This window comes from Apium graveolens, chromosome 5, assembly GCF_009905375.1.
Source record: "Apium graveolens cultivar Ventura chromosome 5, ASM990537v1, whole genome shotgun sequence".
NCBI classification, from domain to species: domain Eukaryota; kingdom Viridiplantae; phylum Streptophyta; class Magnoliopsida; order Apiales; family Apiaceae; genus Apium; species Apium graveolens.
The window spans coordinates 118,689,695-118,711,479 of NC_133651.1; the positions used below are offsets into that span (position 1 = coordinate 118,689,695).

The 21,785-nt window shown below is 38.1% G+C and overlaps 1 non-coding gene across 1 annotated transcript; it reads right to left on the bottom strand.

Annotated features, from left to right (window-relative positions):
- Nucleotides 1-2,010: 2,010 nt before the first annotated feature.
- On the bottom strand, nt 2,011-2,117 carry LOC141663215 (small nucleolar RNA R71). The gene has a single exon (XR_012551295.1). It is a non-coding gene; the product is annotated as a small nucleolar RNA R71 (small nucleolar RNA).
- Between the last annotated feature and the right edge of the window lie 19,668 nt (nt 2,118-21,785).

Sequence of the window (21,785 nt, forward strand, 5' to 3'; positions counted from 1 at the left end):
GACGTGTTTTCTAGTGTTTTTGTATTTCAGGCATTATCTAGGTAATCAGGTGAATTAGCATTGTTTTGATGCTAATTTGGTGTCAAGGTGGTGTTGAAATAAAAGCTCGCGGAAAGCTGGCTCGAAGCAGCAAGGAACAGAAGAAAAACTAAAGTTTTTCCAAAAGTACGGCGCGTCCGCCCTGGTCAAGCGCGCGCCCGCGCAGTGATAGCGCGCGCCCGCGCTGGTGCGAAATCAGAGAATCCTGATTCTTTTATAATTACAATTGGAGGACTTGTAGATTGCATGGGGCTGCTATATAAACAACTTTAGGTTGTTTTTATAGCTAATCAAGTCTGAGACGTAACAGAGCGCAAGGAGAAGATGACAAGAGACCTATAGCACAATTCAACAAAGGCGAAGACAATCTAGTTTATTCTTGTGAATCTTTGTTTTGTGTTGTAATCTTGGATGCTCGTTTCTTGTTTTGTTGAACCTATACTCTTGTGTTAGCTTGGTTTTATTTATTCGTTATAAAGAATTTGTTTGTTTTACCATGCTTTCATTCGAACCCACGTTGATGATGAGTCCGATTATTGGCTAATCGTTATCGTGGGGTTCTAACGGATTTATTTATGGATTTATTTAGTTGATTTATTTCGATGCCTTAGTATGTGGAGATTATATGATAACCTAGTATTGGTTGTGCGTGTTCATCTTATGAGCGTCGCGAACTTATAAGATAGTGTGTTAATCTTTAATGAAGCGAAAGTAAATTTAAGGATTTAGAACTTGCCATACTAGTATAGGTTCATATATTTATATGCATGATTTGTAGGTAATTTTAACCATCTTACTTGCCCTATGTAACCAAGATAGATAACTTGTGCTTAAACCGTTACGTTTTCAAATTCTATAGACATATAGTGTCTCAATATAATTGGTGTCTATTCAGCTTTTATCTCTTTTATGGATGTCTGGTAGTATGGTACTCGTGCAACGAAAGTTGGAATTTATCAGTTTCGTATTATCTGATTAGTGTCATCACCATTACATGCTAAGGTTAAGAATAATAAGGCTATTGAATGAAGTATTTAATGAAGTTAGAATCCCATGTATGTCATATATATTAATTCAATCATTCTTATTCTCTTAGTTATAATTGTTAGTTTAATTATTAGTTATAAACAACCTCAATTTGTTATCATCTTAGCATTGAATAATAACCATACATTGTTGCTTAAGTGCATAAATTAATTAGTTAACCAAGTCAGTCTCTGTGGGAATGAACTAGAAAAATTATATATTACTTGCGAACGCGTATACTTGTGTGTATTATTAGCGCCTATTTAGCGACTAACAAGTTTTTGGCGCCGCTTCCGGGGACTGCGGTGTTAATTTTTAGTTTATGTATTTTCCATCAGTGGTCGTTAAAGTTCATTGACTCGGACATTGTTGCTTATTTGTTTCCTTGTCTTTTTTCAGGTACTCTAGCGAGGGTGTATGTATACGTGTTCGCGTACTCGTAAGAGAACACTGGATAAAGCCGAGGAAAAAGTTGTGGTGGTTCGAAAGGAAGTTTCTGAAGAAGAAAAGAAGGTAGAATAAGAAGAGAAAGTCGAGGACCCAGTTTTAGTAGAGATGGGTGATCAAGAAGAAAATCCTAAAGCTTTGATGGACTATTCTCAGCCTAAGATCAATAATATTCAGTCAAGCATCATCAGGCCAGCCATCAGGGCTAACACTTTTGAGATCAAGTCAAGCACGATTCAGATGATACATAACTCAGTTCAGTTTGGGGGTTCTCCTACTGAAGACCCCAACTTGCACATTAGGGATTTCATCGAGATCTGCGATACATTCAAGTTTAATGATGTGACTGAAAATGCTATCAAGCTGCGACTCTTCCCATTCTCTCTGAGGGAAAAAGCTAAGTGCTGGTTACATTCTCTACCAGCAGGATCTATCACCACTTGGGAAGATCTTGCTCAAAAATTTCTCACTAAATTCTTCCCTATGGCGAAGACTGCTGCAATCAGAAAGGCTCTTACTCATTTTGCTAAGCAAATTGGTGAATCTCTGTGTGAGGCTTGGGATCGATATAAGGAGATGCTAAGGAAGTTCCCACACCATGGCATGCCTCATTGGATAATTATTAACTGTTTCTACAATGTATTGGGTGCTACTTCTAGACCCATGCTTGATGCAACATCAGGAGGAGCCTTGTGGGCTAAAAGCTATGATGAAGCTTATGAACTTATTGAACTGATGGCTGATAATGAGTACCAGAATCCTTCCCAGAGACTGACTCAGGGAAAGGTAGCAGGAATTCTGGAGTTGGATGCAGCAACTGCTATAGCTGCCCAACTTAAGGCTTTGACGATGAAGGTGGACACTTTGGCTAATTATGGAGTTAATCAAATCGCTAGTATTTATGAGCTTTGTGTTGGTGCCCATGAGACTGATTAGTGCGCAATTTCTAGTGAATCAGCTCAGTTCGTGAGCAACTTTCAGCATTCGCAACAACCTGTACCAGCCACTTATCATCCCAACAACCGCAATCATCCTAATTTCAGTTGGAGCAACACTCAAAATATGGTTCAACAGCCTTATCAGCAGTATCCAGCTAAGCAGTACAACCCCCCTGGTTATCAAGAACCGCAATATGCACCGAGACAGCAACTTCAGCTGCAACAAGCTAATGAAAATTTTGAATTAGAGGAGTTGAAGCTAATGTACAAGAGTCAAGCTATTTCTATCAAGACCTTGGAAAATCAAATTGGGCAAATTTCCAATGTCTTGCTAAATCGTCAATCTGGTACTCTACCTAGTGACACTGAAGTGCCAGAAAGGAAGGAAGCTAAGGAGCAAGTAAAGGCAATCACTTTGAGGTCTGGAAAGGTTGCGAATCCCGAATAAACTCAAGTGTTGACTAAAGAAGATGGGGCTGAGAAAGAGGTAGAGCAGCAGGAAGTAGAAATGGAACCAAGGAAGACTACTGTTGAGCACACTCCTCCTGAGGGTAATACAGGGGAGAAACAGATCTATACTCCATCGCCTTTTCCTAAGCGGCTGCAAAAGAAAAAGCTTGATAAGTAATTTAAGAAGTTTCTGGAGATGTTCAAGAAACTTCATATCAGCATACCTTTCGCTGAGGCTCTTGAGCAGATGCCTAGTTAGGAAAAGTTTATGAAAGGTATTCTCTCTCGAAAAGTAAAGCTAGATGATTTAGAGTCTGTCGCTCTCACAGAGAAATGCAGTGATATGATGTAATAGAAGTTACCTCCGAAGCTTAAAGATCCAGGAATCTTCACTATTCCGTGTACTATTGGAAAAGTGTCTTTTGACAGATGCGTATGTGACTTGGGAGTTAGCATCAATCTGATGCCTTTGTCAATCTTAAGCAGTTGGACTTACCTGATCCAAAACCGACTTATATGACCTTGTAGTTAGCCGACCGTTCTATTACATATCCGTGATGTATTGTGGAGAATGTCTTGGTCAAGGTTGATAAACTCATCTTCCCTGCTGATTTCGTCATTCTTGATTTCGAGGAGGATAAGAAGATTCCCATAATCTTGGGAAGACCTTTCTTGGCAACTGGCCGAACCTTGATAGATGTGCAGAAGGGTGAGCTCATAATGCGCGTGCTGGATCAGGATGTAACTTTTAATGTGTTTAATGCTCTGAAATTTCCTACGGAAAATGAGGAGTGCTTAAAGGTGGAGTTGGTCGATTCTATGGTTACTTCAGAACTTGATCAATTGCTAAGGTTTGATGCCTTAGAAAAAGCCTTATTAGGAAATTCAGATAGTGAAGATGATGAAGGTGAGGAACAATTGCAATATCTGAATGCTTCTCCCTGGAAAAGGAAGATTGAAATGCCTTTTAAATCTCTTGGAATGGAGGAATTGAACAAAGCTCCTAAATGCCTCAAGCCATCTATTGAGGAAGCTCACACTCTTGAGCTTAAGCCTCTACCTGAGCATTTGAGGTATGCGTTTTTAGGTGATGCATCTACTTTTCCTGGTATTATTGTATCTGACCTTTCAGGTAGTGACGAGGAAAAGCTCCTGAGGCTTCTAAGAGAGTTCAAATTGGCAATTGGTTGGACTATAGCAGATATCAAGGGAATCAGCCCTTCTTATTGCATACATAAAATTCTGCTAGAGGAAGGTAACAAGCCTACGGTAGAGCAACAAAGAAGACTTAATCTGATCATGAAGGAAGTAGTGAAGAAAACAATTCTTAAGTGGCTAGATGCAAGGATCATCTATCCTATTTCTGACAGTTCATGGGTAAGCCTGGTTCAATGTGTGCCAAAGAAAGGTGAAATTACTGTGGTAGCAAATGAGAAGAATGAGCTTATTCCTACAAGATCAGTCATGGGGTGGAGAGTTTGCATGGACTACAGGAAGCTGAACAAGGCCACTAGGAAGGATCACTTTCCTTTGCCCTTCATTGACCAGATGCTTGATAGATTGGATGGTCATGAGTACTACTATCTTCTTGATGGCTATTCGGGTTACAGTCAGATTTGTATCGCTCCAGAAGATCAGGAGAAGACTACCTTCACTTGTCCATTGGGTACTTTCACCTTTAGACGATTTTTGTTTGGTCTGTATGGTGCACCAGCCACATTTCAGAGATGTATGATGGCCATTTTTTTTGATATGATTGGCCAGAATGTGGAGATGTTCATGGACGACTTCTCTATATTTAGCGATTCTTTTGATGAATGCTTGCAAAATCTTGGACACATTCTCAAGAGGTGTGTTGAGACCAATTTGGTTCTCAATTGGGAGAAATGTCACTTTATGGTGTGATAGGGCATTATTCTTGGGCACAAAGTTTCTAGTAAGAGTCTTGAGGTGGACAAAGCCAAGGTGGGGGTCATTGAGAATCTTCCTCCACCTATTTCTGTTAAGGGAATTCGTAGTTTTCTTGGGCATGCGGGTTTTTATAGGCATTTCATTGATAAGTGGCATTTTATACCACTTAGAATGTCTTATAATAGCTTAAATTGATGTCTTGAAATCAAGTATTTTGCGTATTTGATGCGTTTTTCTAGTGTTTGTGCATTTCAGGGTATTACTTGCATTTGTGGAGAGATTTCATCAAGAATAAGCCTTAGTATGTGCTTGGCATTGCAAGTGGGAAGTTAGGAGCAGAATACAGCGAAGAACGGGAGCAGAGAAATGAATTTTCCAGAAAGGTTCTGAGCGCCCGCTCAGCTCTGCTGAGCGACCGCTCAGGAAGTTGAGCACCCGCTCAGGATTGCTGAGCGGCCGCTCAGGGACGTAAATTAAAATAATTATTTTTAGACTCCTAATTCTGTTGAGCTTCTGACTTCTGAGATAGCTGGGTTCTGTGGGACTCATATATAATTAGTTTTCAGATACGCTTCACGTGTGTTGAATCATAGTATCAATCGAGGAGCAAGGAGATAAGGAAGAAGACCGTTTTAGCACACCACAACGAAGAGGAAGCATAGTTTCTTGTGATTCTTTATTTTGTTGTAACAGGGGATGCTAGTTTTCTTTACTTTGAACCTATTTACTCTTGTGACGTACTCTGGTTTAATATAAGTAGTTTATTTAGTTATTCTCGTGTGTTATTATCATGTTTTCATATGAACTCATGGTGACGATGAGTGCAATCATGGGCTAATCGTGATCATGGGGTCATAACGGATTTACTATGGAATTCTTTAGTTAGTTGTTTAATACCTTAGTGTGTGATGATTGTATGATATCTAGTATTGGTTGTGCTTATTCGTCTTATGTGCGTCGCGAACATATAAGATAGGGTGTTAATCTCTTGTGAAGCGACGGTGGATCTTGAGGTTTAGAACTTGCCATGCTAGCATAGGTTCATGTATGTGTATGTGTTAGTCCCTTAACAATATAGCAAGAATTACAGAAGGGGGGTTGAATGAAATTCTTGAACCTTTTTCTTGAAATAAAAATGTTCAACTCGATTATGGATATATTTGTTTTGATTAGCACAATGCGGAATGTAAACTTGAATGAATCAAAACATAAGTAATTAAAAAACAAGTCTTTAAAAACTTTCTGGTGGATTTAAATAATTCCACCAGAGATATATTTAATATATCGAGAGGACTCTGTGTGCAGAAATACTCACAGCTGCTTACAAAATAGAACTGCTAAGAACACAGGAAATGCTAAAGATAGTGCTTACAAAGATTTCTCGGTTGTTGTTTCTTAGCTATCTCAGTCATTTTTCTATTTGCTACTCTCTTGGTTTATATATTACCAAGATTACAAAGTCAAAAGAACTGAACAAATATGAAATCTAACAGTCTTGATCTTTGCTACTTTTCGTCCTCTATTACCCAGTTAATGGGCTTCCACAGTGTATTTGTATCCAACTCAACGGCTGTGTGTCAGCTTTCACTGTTCAACTGATGTTTGAATCTTGATGTGATCATCTGTCGACTTTCAGATCATCCGTCGATGACTTAATTGATCATCTGTCGACTGCTATGTCAAACATCCGTTGATAGTCATTTGATCATCCGTCGAAGCTTTGTTAAGCATCCATTGGTAGCTATTTTGGTCATCCGTCGAAGCTTTGTTAATCATCCGTTGGTAGCTATTTTGGCACTTGACTTCATTTCACTTATACAGAATTACAAGACATTGCTTATGTACAGTTAATCAACCTATTCTGCATATCTAGTTAAAGTCAACATGACTTATATGCTACTCCAGATTTTATACAAAGGTGCATACAACACTGTGCTACAAACTTATTATTATATAAGCTACTCACTCGATGGATAATAAGTTAATCATCCGTCGGGACTATAATGAGTTATCCGTCGAGACTATAATTCTTATCCGTCGAGTGCTACTTTATTTCACTAAGTAAAATCTACTTAGATGTTTTGTTTAGGTAATCATCAAGTACACAACATATTCACAACAATCTCCCCCAATTTATGTCTACTGGAATTGTAGCCATAAATTAAGAGATACTTGATGATAACAAAACATCCTAAACATATATCTTTAAAGATAAGTAGATAAAACTGAAAGTGCTTCAATTTAAACAAAAATGCACAAGGTTTGGCTCACAGTCAGTTCAAGATGCTCCTTTAGTCTGAGCAGATTTTTTCTAGTTTCTTGAAGGTCTGGATCTTCTTCCAAGCTTTCTGTTGTTTTCTTCAATTTGATTCTGGAGCTGTTTGTGGAATTCTAATTCATCAGATTCTGAGAGATCTAACATTTCTTGCATTTCCAAGAGAGTCTCATTGCTAGAGATACTCAATTGGTATTCTAATCTGAAGAATCTTCTCACACCCTTGTCATCCATGAATTCCATCAGCCAGTAGGGCCTTAGATGCACTCTTCTCCCTGTGTATGGGATGATAAGAGTTTTGGGTAGTGCATCTTTGGCTCTAACACTCCTTAGTTCTTCAATCTTCTTCAATACTAATCTTCTTGCAGTTACATTAAACCCAAAGTTTTTCTTGAAGGATGAATAGACTTTGATCAACACAGCTTGGCTTTCTTGAAGTATCCTGTGAAGAGGCCACTGAATCTCCCTTCCCCCTTTGTACTTGAACACCAACCTTTCAGGTAGGTTTCTGTATGCATCAATTGCCCTTACCTCATCCAGATCCTCCAGATAAAGGTTTAGATCTGAGAATTCTTTGATGTCACACAAGTACAAGTAGTCTCCCCTGTTGACCTTGGGTTGAGCTTTGACTACTGACTTGGATTTGAGAGGTGACAGCTTCACTTTCTTGACTGCCCTTGATTTTGTCCTTCTTGGCTTAGTAAGAATTGGCAAGTTGAAGTCAGGAATTGGTAATTTATCCCACTTTATTGGCTCATCCTTTGGCACAATAGGCTCTCCATGTATGTTCCTGTAGGGGTCCACCACCCTTATGTCTTCAATTACCACAGAGGGCTTTGATGCTTTAGTTTCAGCTTGAGTGGATTCCTTTGGAAATTGATCTTCCAATTCCTTGTCAACAACATCCAACTTTCTTTTTGTTCTTTTAGCCAGTTCTTTCTTTCTTGGGGATTTCTTCTGTTCTTCAATCTTCTTCTCTGATTCAGTAGCTTGAGATGGTTGAGAGGGAATTTGTTGAGAAGAATTCACAGCCTGTAGCTTGGCCAAGATAGCAAACTGTTCTTTCTTTTGTTTAGACTTCTTTGCATCTAGAGTAGCTTGCCTCTTTTCCTGCTTCAATCTGGATTTTTCTTCTTCCTTTGCATGAGCAAATTGTGGATGTCCAGCTATCACACAAATTTCCTTCCCATTTCTGAATATCTTTGCAATTCTCTTTCTTGAGGCTGAATCAGCTGGATCTTTGTAGAGGAGAATAGATCTTGACAGAAGCTTCTTTTCATCAGGCTTGGTTGTCTCATACACAGAATCAATAGGGTTCTTCAAAGATAACTTTGGATAGTTTGCCCTTGGTTTAAGAATTATCTCAGCCTTTATAGTCTTGATGCAGGAAGATTGTCCTTTCTCCAGATAGTTCATGCTCATCTCATTCACATTGATTGGCTTGACATGAGAGTGATGGATGGCTGACTGATCTGGTTCCTTGACTAATTGAAACTTTTTCTGTATTTCCTCATCAATCTTTTTCCAGTTGATCAGAGTCAACTCTCATTTATCAGCATCTTTCAAATTTGCTGCTGCTGCATTTATAAGATCTATACCATCTGCAACTGGTGGCTTGGAGATAGTAATTGAAGGTACAATTACTTTGTTGATTTGAACTAGAAGTTTTTCCCCCTCAGTTGGTCCTTTCTCCCCCTTACTTGATTCTTTCTCCCCCTTACTTGATTCTCTCTCCCCCTTTTTGTTATCATCAAGTGGAGGAGTTAGGCCTTGTGCTTTAGCCAGTTGCATAAGAAGATTTTTCTGAGTCTGTTGATTTTGAAGAAGTAGAGCCACTGAATTCTCAATAACCTGAACTCTGTTCTCCAGCTTGGCTATCTTCTTATCAGAATCTGATTCTCTCCTTAATCTTAGTAATAGATCATGCATGGTACCATATGGCATTATTGAATCCAGCTTCTCAGAGTTATATGTCTTTAAGTCAGCTATATCCTTTTTCAATTCATCCACACTGAGATTATGTCTTGAGTGTTGGATCTTCATTAAATGTAAAGAGTCTAGGTGAGCTTGAAGAACAGCCTTGGTACCAGCATCTGAAGCTTCCTGAAGGGCCTGTTGAATAGCTATTATTTTTTTTACCAAAGACACCTCAAATTGCCCTGGTGAAAATTCCTTTGCCCATGACCATTTAGGTAAACTTAAAGCAGAACTTGGGCCTTCAGCTCCCCCTAAGTTCATGCTTCCATCCAAAGAACCAGAGTCATCATCATCAGAATTTACTCCAAATTCTTCAGATGGCTCTCCAGCTTGAGAAGGCATTTCGTTCACAGCAGCTTTATCTCTTTGAAGAGATTCTGTGGTGTGCACTAAATTCAAAGTCTGCTCTGCCTCCACATTGCCCTGAGCAGCCAACCGTTGATCGGCTGAAACAGGGTGAGTAAAAGTGGCAGCATCCAAGGAAATGTTATCAATTACAGCTTTGTAATGTTGCTGAAATTATCTTTCCTTTTCAGCATCATCCACAATCATTGACTCACTAGCAATGGCTGGTTCCATCCTTATTTCTCCAGTACCTACCTTTCTCTCATATTCTCTCTTTTGTTGCATCAGGGTCTCACCCTGGCTCCCCACCCTCACACCCTCACCTTCACCTACTAAGGTGGGACTCCTCTCACTCACTTTTTCCAATCCTGAATGAATGGATTGCTGAGATTCACTATTTTCCTCTCCTTTTGCCTGGGAGCAACCCATCCTCTCACTCAATGCACTCTCCTCTCTCAGTCCTAAGAGTGATTGTATTACCACCAAATCTTCTGCACTTGAAATTATTGAAGTTTGAAGTTGTGCAGAGACACTCGACGGATAAGTGATATCCGTCGGGTGAGTGGTAAAGCTATCCGACGGATAACTGCTGTTAAGCTTATCCATCGGGATACAATCACTACTCGACGGATGAGTCATATCCATCGAGAGAGTAGAAATGAATGAGGTGGGAAGAGAAACTATTGTTGACTCTGTGTTGATTGAAGTTATTTGAGGCACAGATGTCACAATAGAATCAGAAAGAATTGGCAAGTGAGCCAACAAATCATCTAAAAGATGATGCTCACTTGCACTAGATTTTGGCTTCCCCAACGGAGTTAAAGAAGGGGAATCAGGAATTGAAGTGTTTATTATGTCCACTTCCAGTGAGTTAGTTGGTGAGTATTGTGTTTCTGTGGCTTCTATTATGAAAGATTTTGGCTGTGACTCCACATTTATTGGAGCCACATCAATCTGAATTTGAGAAGGTGCAGGGACTGTGTCTTTAGCACCAGTTTACAATAAGTGTGTGCCCTGTGCATCCCCAGTTGTTTTGGATTTCTTCTTTCTAGTGTAAGTTTGGTGTGAGCTTGTGTCCCTAACCCTCTTGGCCTGTGCTCTTGGATGAGAGCTTTGTTCAATAGCCACATCCTTTTGGGAGGATGTAGCTAGAAGTGAGCTTTTGTCCTTTTTAAGCACTACAGTTTATTGGGAAACTGCAGTGTGGCTAGGCTGGGATTTACTCAACTCTCCAACCTTATCCTTGGGGTTTCTTTGATGTTCACCCCTTCCCTCACCTATCTTACCCTCCTTCACACTCCCCTCTTTGGCTTTGGAAGATTTTTGAACTGGTACCTTTTGAGAGATATCAGAGGGGGTTTTCTTTGATTTGGATTTAGAAATTGCAGTTGTTTTGGCAGCTTTGGTAGGCAACTGTTTGGTCATTGTCACAGTTGCCATAGCTATGCCTGAAGTCAAATAAATAGAAGAGATTGGAATAGTTGAGGGTCTGGATGAACTTACCTCACTTACCTAAGGTGTCAGCATTACAGGAAAATAGAACATTGGCACATCCTTGTGATGGTTGGCTCTGTTCAAGTCTGCAATGATTCTTCGCTCTTGAACCCAACAAGCTAATTTGTTGTTTGGGTTCTCAAGTTCAATCTCTTGACAAAGATGGTTAGCCAAAAGCATAAAAAATCTAGCATAGTAAATATTCTTTCCTCTTTTGGCTAAATCACCTAGTTTAAAACCTAACTCATACACAACAAGGTCACTGAAATTGTAATATTTGTCTGTAACTAGCATGTATAGCATGTTAAGCATGGAAATGTTCACAGAATCAAAATTACTGATTTTTCCAGAAAAGACTTTAGTTACTACATCACACAAGTAACTCCATTCCTTCATAAGACCTAGTCTTCTAATTTCACTCAGTTTTGCAGTAGGAAGTGCATAATGAATGGAATTGAGCATATTGACAATATCAGTGTCAGTGTGTGGTGCAGTTACATTATCATCAGGAATCTTGAAACATGCTTTTATGACATCACTATTGATACAGAAATCATTACCTTTGATGGTTAGAGTGATGGTTTTGTCAGTAGAGTTATAGATTGCTGTTGTCCACATCTCCTCAACAACTTCACAATAAATTGTGGGTGATTCCAGCATGGCAAAACTTAACTTGCAGTTGTTCACAAAGTCCATCATCTTATGATAGTCTTCAGATTGTTGAATCCCCTTATTGACCAAGGCAGTGAAGTTGTTCTTCTCATAGATGAACCCAGTCTGTGACATGATCTTAACTACGGGTTCCATTGTTAGAGAAGAAAAGCTTGAAGAGAAAGAGGATTTTTGCTTGAGAGAGAATGAAGTAACACAGTTGAATTTGAGAATGATAAAAGAAAATGATTAGAATGAAATAAGCTTTTATACTTTACTCAAAATCAACTGATAAAAATTATAAAGAGAAGTAAATTACCCAATAGAAATTGTCTAAAATAGCCGTTTTAAAATAAACTGTAAAAATTCCACCCATTATCCGTCGTGTAATGCTTACAAACTGTAAGTATACTCGATGGATAATGTTCAGGGAATTAACGGTTAAGATTTAGACACTTCGACGGATGAGGATAAGTTGATATCCGTCGAGCTTTAAAATACTCCAGAAAAGTAATTGATTTTTATTTACAATTTGTATATCGACGGATGACTCAACTCGATGGATAATGGTCATCCGTCGAGATGCAAATTTTGACTTAGCCAAAATTTTCATCCAAGACTAAAAATCAGTTAAATTTATGGCTACTTTTCAACTTGCAAAATAATTCAGATAAATTTAAGAGTAATTAAGCATACCTAACTCACTTACCAACCTAGAAAAGGTGGATTCATCCAGTGGCTTGGTAAAAATATCTGCAAGTTGCTTCTCACTTGGAACAAAATGTAACTCTACAGTACCATTCATTACATGTTCCCTTATGAAATGGTACTTGATGTCTATATGCTTTGTCCTTGAATGTTGCACTGGATTTTCAGTGATGGCAATTGCACTTGTGTTGTCACAGAAAATAGGAATCCTTTCAACTTACAAACCATAGTCTAGCAATTGATTTTTCATCCATAAAATCTGTGCACAGCAACTACCAGCAGCAACATATTCAGCTTCAGCTGTAGAAGTAGAGACTGAATTTTGCTTTTTACTGAACCAGGACACAAGCTTGTCTCCTAAAAATTGACAGGTTCTTATTGTGCTTTTTCTATCAATTCTGCAACCTGCATAATCTGCATCTGAATAACCAGTTAGATCAAAGCCAGAATCTCTAGGATACCAAATGCCAAGGTTTGGTGTTCCTTTGAGATATCTGAAGATTCTCTTAATAGCTATCAAATGAGACTCTCTAGGATCAGCCTGAAATCTAGCACACAAACATGTAGCAAACATTATATCTGGCCTACTAGTTGTTAAGTACAGAAGTGAGCCAACCATGCCTCTATAACTTGAAATATCCACAGACTTTTCAGTAGTGTTTAGTTCAAGCTTAGTTGCAGTGGCCATGGGAGTTTTTGCAGATGTGCAATCCATTAGATCAAACTTCTTTAAAAGATCAAAAATATATTTAGTTTGACTAATGAATATTTCATCACTAACTTGCTTAACTTGTAAACCAAGAAAGTAAGTTAGTTCTCCCATCATACTCATTTCATACTTGCTTTGCATCAGTTTGGCAAACTTTTTACAAAGTTTCTCATCTGTAGAGCCAAAAATAATGTCATCTACATAAATTTGAACAAGTATGCTAGAGTCATTCACATTTCTGAAAAATAAAGTTTTATCTACAGTACCTCTTGTGAAGTGATTTTCCAAAAGGAACTTTGATAAAGTGTCATACCAGGCTCTAGGTGCTTGCTTCAGTCCATAAAGTGCTTTCAGTAGATAATAGACATACTCTGGGAAATTTGGATCTTCAAAGCCAGGAGGTTGACTTACATACACTTCTTCCTCCAAATCTCCATTCAGAAAGGCACTTTTGACATCCATTTGATAGACCTTGAAATTGGCATGGGCTGCATAGGCTAAGAAGATTCTGATGGCTTCAAGTCTTGCAACAGGAGCAAATGTTTCATCAAAATCTATTCCTTCTTGCTGACAATAGGCTTTAGCAACCAATCTTGCTTTGTTCCTTACTACTATGCCATTTTCATCCATCTTGTTTCTGAATACCCATTTGGTGTCTATTGGATTCTTTCCTGTAGGCTTGGGTACCAGCTTCCATACTTTATTCCTTTCAAATTGGTTTAGCTCCTCCTGCATAGCTAAAATCCAATCAGGATCTAACAAGGCTTCTTCTACCTTCTTTGGTTCTTCCTTAGACAGGAAGCTGCTGTATAGACATTCTTCTTGAGTTGCTCTCCTGGTTTGAACTCTGGAAGAAACATCACCAATAATCAGTTCAAAGGGGTGATCTTTTGTCCATTTTCTTGGTTAAGGTAGATTAGCCCTAGATAAAGAGACCTCAATGTTGTCTTGATGTGTGATTGAGTTTTGATTGCTAGAAACTCCCCCTGAGTTTGTGGATCTTTGATTTGAGATTGGGGTGCTTTCTATGGGTGATCTGCCTTGACTTCCTGCTCCTTTTGATAACCCGACGGATGGTGAATTTTGAGTACCGACGGATGAGGCAGGTTGTCTTCCGACGGATAATACAGATTGCCTTCCGACGGATGAAGCGTTATTTAACTCGACGGATGTTGAGTTTTGTGCTTTATTTGTAGTAGATTTGTCTGCATTATCCTTAGACACTGTTTCTTGATCACTCTCATCATCACTTTCATCATTGACCATCTCAACATTGTCGAATTTGAGGCTCTCATGGTAATCTCCATCTTTTAGTCCTTCAATATTTTTATCATCAAACACAACATGTATAGATTCAACAACAATGTCGGTTCTTAGATTGTAGACTCTATATGCTTTACCAACAGGTTATCCAACAAAAATTCCTTCATCTGCTTTAGCATCAAACTTCCCATTTTGATCAGTTTGATTTCTCAGAATATAGCATTTACAGCCAAAGACATGAAGAAAGTTCAGAGTTGGCTTCTTATTCTTGAACAATTGATAAGGTGTCATGCATCTTGCTTGATTGATCAGAGAGATGTTCTGAGTGTAGCATGCAGTGTTTACAGCTTCAGCCCAGAAGTATGTTGGTAGTTTTGATTCTTCAAGCATTATCCTTGCAGCTTCAATAAGAGATCTATTCTTTCTTTCCACTACTCCATTCTGTTGTGGAGTCCTTGCTACTGAAAACTCATGCAAGATTCCATTTTCCTCACAAAATGCTCTCATGACATAGTTCTTGAACTCAGTTCCATTATCACTCCTGATTCTTCTAACTTTGAAATCAGGATGATTGTTAACTTGCCTTATGTGATTGATGATGATTTCACTAGCCTCATCTTTGGACTTTAGGAAATAGGTCCAAGAGAACTTTGAGAAATCATCTACAATTACTAGGCAAAATCTTTTCTTTGAGATTGACAATATATTGACTGGTCCAAACAAATCCATGTGAAGCAGTTGTAGAGGCTCTTCAATTGCTGAATCAAGTTTCTTCCTGAATGATGCTTTAATCTGCTTCCCTTTTTGGCAGGCATCACACAGTCCATCCTTTGTAAACTCCACCATAGAAATGCCTCTAACTAGCTCTTTCTTTACCAGCTCATTCATGGTCTTGAAGTTCAAATGAGATAGCTTCTTGTGCCATAGCCAACTTTTATCTTGACTTGCTTTACTGAGAAGACAAGTTACAGATTCTGATTTAGTTGAGTTGAAGTCAGCTAGATACACATTTCCTCTTCTCACACCAGTGAGAACCACTTTGTTGTTTTGATTATTAATCACAACACAGGTTTCTTTGTTGAAGGTTACTGAGTTGCCTTTATCACAAAGCTGGCTGATACTCAGCAGATTGTGTTTGAGACCATCCACTAAGGCAACCTCTTCAATGATGACATTGTCCTTTGAAATCAAGCCATATCCCACAGTATAACCTTTACTGTCATCTCCAAAAGTGATACTTGGGCCAGCTCTCTCTTCAAACTCTGTGAGCAGGGTAGAATCACCAGTCATGTGTCTTGAACAACCACTATCCAAGTACCAAAGATTCCTTCTGTTTCCCTGCACACATCAAAATTAAATCAAGTTGATTTTGTTACCCAAGTTTCCTTGGGTCCTGCCTTGTTAGCTTTCTTCTTCTGTTTCTTAGGTCTTAACTCATTTGACTTAGGAATTTCAGATTCTTCCTTAGTCATTTGGGTTGGGCCTTTGAAACCACTAGATGCAACAGAATTATCATGCATGTTATGGATAACAGGAAATGGCATGCTTGGTGTAAACATGTTATTCCAGTAAGGCAAGCTAAATGGCATTTGAGGCATATTGTATGCAGCATAATATGGATTAGGTACAAATGGCATATTAGCAAACTATGCATTCATGTTCTGTGTAGGCATAGCATTAACAGGCATGGGAGGCATGGCATTCATGTTAGAGAATTGAGGCTGAACAGACATGGGAGTAGGCATGGCAGATTTGCAATTAACAGACAAATGATTTACACTACCACATTTGACACAGATTTTTCTAGGAGCATATTTGTCAGGTGTGTAGTTATTATGTTTGTTAATCCCTACTTTACCATTCCTATTGTTTTTCCTTTTAGTCTCTATTTTTACCTCTATCTTCTCAAGTCTGTCACTTAACTGTTTGACAGTCATGTGACCAACATTAGCCTTCTTCCCTTTCTTGGCTTGACTTGACTCTCCTGAAACAAAGTTCTTGGAAACAGACCCATACTTTTCATTTAGCTTGGTTAATTTGGCTTTCCTAATGGGTTTGCTCACAGCCGACGGATGAGGATTTTTATCATTCGACGGATAACACTTTTTGTTATCCGACGGATAGTTCTCATCATCCATCGAGTCTACATCTGTCAGCAATCCATCTACCAAAATAGGTTCTAGTTTCTCCTTATTCTTTTTCCAGGCTTCATCACAAAAAGACTCAATTCCTTGAACCTTGGTGATTTGAGCATGAACATCTCTGGATGTTTTCCATGCTTTAATCACCTCATGTTCACGATCGAGCTGCTTCTTTAAAATTTCTTCCTTTTTCAAGGACTCGGTTAATTCCTCCTTGGCAATTCTACACTCAATTTTTAGTTTCTCAAACTCAACAAACTGAGACTCAAGCACATTATTCCTCTCACTCAAAAACAAGTTGTTTTCTTTGATTTTAGCATTTTCTTTAGTGAGGGACTTAAGTGTAACACGCAAATGATACAATTCTGTAGACATGTCATTTATTGCATCATTACACTCAGCTTTAGATAAATGTGCAAGGTTTGTAGTGATTACCTGATTGCTTGAGGAACTTGTCTCTGTTTCATCAGACTTGGCCATAAGGGCTAGATTGACAAAGCTGACATCCTCATCTTCATCCAAACCATCAGCTGCCCAGTCATTCTCTTGGGTAATAAAAGCCCTTTCCTTCTGTTTGAGTAGATCAAAGTATTTTTGCTTATAATCCATAGACTCAAATCTTTTCTTACTGGAATCTGACTTTCTACACTCATTTGCAAAATGCCCTGCCAAGCCACATTTGAAACACTTGAATTTTGATTTATCCACCATGTTTCTATTTGGCTTGGCAGCTCCAAAGTTTTTCTTGAACTTGAGCTTGGCAACTCTTCTTGAAAGGAATGCTAGTTGCTCATCAATGTCCTCCATGTCATCTTGGCTCAAGGAATCTTCACTTTCTGCAGCTAGCTCTTTACCCTTGCTTTCACAGGCCTTTGAAGTTGATTCCACAGCTTCCATCTTCACTTACTTCTCCTTTTCCAGTTCAGCCACTAGTGCAATGGATCCTCCTTTCTTCTTTCCTCTCTCCATTCTTTTATCCTGTTCTATCTCAAGCTCATAGGTCTTCAGAATGCCATACAGTCTCTCCAAAGTAAACTCCTTATAATCTTGTGAGTTTCTCAATGAGACTGTCATTGGTTTCCATTCCTTTGGAAGAGATCTGAGAAATTTCATATTGGAGTCTTTAGTCTGATAGACTCTTCCATGCAATATAAGAGCATTTAGTAGCTTTTGGAATCTACTAAAAATGTCAGTGAGTGACTCACTCTCTTCATTGTGAAAATGCTCATATTGCTGAATCAGGAGCTGCATTTTGTTTTCTTTTACTTGCTCAGTACCATCACAGATTATCTGTATTGTGTCCCAAACTTCCTTGGCAGTCTTACAGTTGATGATGTTATCAAACATGTCTGCATCAACACCATTGAACAGAATGTTCATGGCCTTTTTATCTTTCCTGACTTGTTCAATATCAGGATCAGACCATTCATGCCTTGGTTTTGGAACAGATGGTTCATTTCATGTTGCAGCTCTCATTGGAACATGAGGGCCTCTTTCTATGCAGTCCACATAGGCCTCATCTTGAGAAAGCATATGAAGATGCATCTTTACCTTCCAATGATGGTAATTATCTTTATCAAGAAAAGGAATCTTGACTCCAACATCTTTCTTGTTCATCTTGCTGAATTGTTTTGATCTTTAAACTCTTTGTAGATTAAGAGCCTGCTCTGATACCAATTGTTAGTCCCTTAACAATATAGCAAGAATTTCAGAAGGGGGTTGAATGGAATTCTTGAACCTTTTTCTTGAAATAAAAATGTTCAACTCAATTATGGATATATTTGTTTTGATTAGCACAATGCGGAATGTAAACTTGAATGAATCAAAACATAAGTAATTAAAAAACAAGAGTCTTTAAAAACTTTCTGGTGGATTTAAATAATTCCACCAGAGATATATTTAATATATCGAGAGGACTATGTGTGCAGAAATGCTCACAGCTGCTTACAAAATAGAACTACTAAGAACACAGGAAATGCTAAAGATAGTGCTTACAAAGATTTCTCTGTTGTTGTTTCTTAGCTATCTCGGTCATTTTTCTATTTGCTACTCTCTCGGTTTATATATTACCAAGATTACAAAGTCAAAAGAACTGAACAAATATAAAATCTAACAATCTTGATCTTTGCTGCTTTTCGTCCTCTATTACCCAGTTAATGGGCTTCCACAGTGTATTTATATCCAACTCAACGGCTGTGTGTCAGCTTTCACTGTTGAACTGATGTTTGAATCTTGATGTGATCATCTGTCGACTTTCAGATCATCCGTCGATGACTTAATTGATCATCCGTCGACTGCTATGTCAAACATCCGTTGATAGTCATTTGATCATCCCTCGAAGCTTTGTTAAGCATCCGTTGGTAGCTATTTTGGTCATCCGTCGAAGCTTTGTTAATCATCCGTTGGTAGCTATTTTGGCACTTGACTTCATTTCACTTATACAGAATTACAAGACATTGCTTATGTACAGTTAATCAACCTATTCTGCATATCTAGTTAAAGTCAACATGACTTATATGCTACTCCAGATTCTATACAAAGGTGCATACAACACTGTGCTATAAACTTATTATTACATAAGCTACTCACTCGATGGATAATAAGTTAATCATCCATCGGGACTATAATGAGTTATCCGTCGGGACTATAATTCTTATCCGTCGAGTGCTACTTTATTTCACTAAGTAAAATCTACTTAGATGTTTTGTTTAGGTAATCATCAAGTACACAACATATTCACAACAGTATGTATGATTAGTGGGTAACTCTAACCGTTTTACTTGGCCTGTGTAATCATAAGGAATAACTTGTGCTTAAATCGTTATGTTGTCAAATTCTGTAGACATATAGGGTCTCAACATAATTGATGCCTATTCAACTTCTAACTTAATTATGGATATTTGGTATAATGGTATTAGTACAACGAAATTTGGCTTTTATCAGTTTCCTGTTGTTCGATTAATATCATTAATGTTTGTTGTGAATATGTTGTGTACTTGATGATCACTTAAACAAAATGTCTAAGTAGATTTTACTTAGTGAAATTATGTAGCTCTCGACGGATAAGAATTATAGTCCCGACGGATAACTCATTATAGTCCCGACGGATAACTCATTATAGTCCCGACGGATGATTAACTTATTATCCATCGAGTGAGTAGCTTATGTAATAATAAGTTTGTAGCACAGTGATGTATGCACCTTTGTATAGAATCTGTAGTAGCATATAAGTCATGTTGACTTTAACTAGATATGTAGAATAGGTTGATTAATTGTACATAAGCAATGTCTTGTAATTATGTATAAGTGAAATGAAGTCAAGTGCCAAAATAGCTACCGACGGATGATTAACAAAGCCTTCGACGGATGATCAAATGACTATCAACGGATGTTTAACATAGCAGTCGACGGATGATCAATCATGTCATCGAAGGATGATCTGAAAGTCGACGGATGATCATATCAAGAATTCAAACATCAGTTGAACAGTGAAAGCTGACACACAGCCGTCGAGTAGGATAAAAACACACTGTGGAAGCCCATTAACTGGGTAATAGAGGACGAAAAGCAGCAAAGATCAAGACTATTAGATTTTATATTTGTTCAGTCTTTTTGACTTTGTAATCTTGGTAATATATAAACCAAGAGAGTAGCAAATAGAAAAATGGCTGAGATAGCTGAGAAACACAAAAACAGAGAAATCTTTGTAAGCATAATCTTTAGCATTTCCTGTATTCTCAGTAGTTCCATTTTGTAAGAAGTTGTGAGCATTTCTGCACACAGAGTCCTCTCGATATATTATATATATATATATATATATCTCTGGTGGAATTGTTTAAATCTACCAGAAAGTTTTTAAAGACTCTTATTTTTAATTACTTATGTTTTGATTCATTCAAGTTTACATTCCGCATTGTACTAATCAAAACAAATATATCTATAATCGAGTTGAATATTTTTATTTCAAGAAAAAGGTTCAAGAATTCCATTCAACCCCCCTTCTGTAATTCTTGCTATATTGTTAAGGGACTAACAATTGGTATCAGAGCAAGCTCTTAATCTACAAAGAGTTTAAAGATCAAAACAATTCAGCAAGATGAACAAGAAAGATGTTGGAGTCAAGATTCATTTTCTTGATAAAGATAATTACCATCATTGGAAGGTAAAGATGCATCTTCATATGCTTTCTCAAGATGAGGCCTATGTGGACTGCATAGAAAGAGGCCCTCATGTTCAAATGAGAGCTGCAATAGGAAATTAGCCATCTGTTCCAAAGCCAAGGCATGAATGGTCTGATCCTGACATTGAACAAGTCAGGAAAGATAAAAAGGCCATGAACATTATGTTCAATGGTGTGGATGCAGACATGTTTGATAACATCATCAACTGCAAGACTGCCAAGGAAGTTTGGGACACAATACAGATAATATGTGATGGTACTGAGCAAGTAAAAGAAAATAAAATGCAGCTCCTGATTCAGCAATATGAGCATTTTCACAATGAGGAAAGTGAATCACTCACTGACATTTTTAGTAGATTCCAAAAACTACTAAATGCTCTTAAGTTGCATGGAAGAGTCTATCAGACTAAAGACTCCAATCTGAAATTTCTCAGATCTCTTCCAAAGGAATGGAAACCAATGACAGTCTCATTGAGAAACTCACAAGATTATAGGGAGTTTACTTTGGAAAGACTGTATGGCATTCTGAAGACCTATGAGCTTGAGATAGAGCAGGATGAAAGAATGGAGAGATGAAAGAATAAAGGAGGATCCATTGCACTAGTTGCTGATCTGGAAAAGGAGAAGGAAGTGAATATGGAAGCTGTGGAATCAACTTCAAAGGTCTGTGAAAGCAAGGGTAAGGGGCTAGCTGCAAAAAATGAAGATTCATTGAGCCAAGATGACATGGAGGACATTGATGAGCACCTAACATTCCTTTCAAGAAGATTTTCCAAGCTCAAGTTCAAGAAGAACTTTGGAACTGCCAAGCCAAATAGAAACATGGTGGATAAATCAAAATTCAAGTGTTTCAAATGTGGCTTGGCAGGGCATTTTGCAAATGAGTGTAGAAAGTCAGATTCCAGTAAGAAAAGATTTGAGTCTGTAGATTACAAGCAAAAATACTTTGATCTACTCAAACAAAAGAAAAGGGCTTTTATTACACAAGAGAATGACTGGGCAGCTGATGGCTTGGATGAAGATGTCAGCTATGTCAATCTAGCCCTAATGGCCAAGTCTGATGAAACAGAGACAAGTTCCTCAAGCAATCAGGTAATCACTACAAACCTTGCACATTTATCTAAAGCTGAGTGTAATGATACCATAAATGACATGTCTACAGAATTGTATCATTTGCGTGTTACACTTAAGTCCCTCACTAAAGAAAATGCTAAAATCAAAGAAAACAACT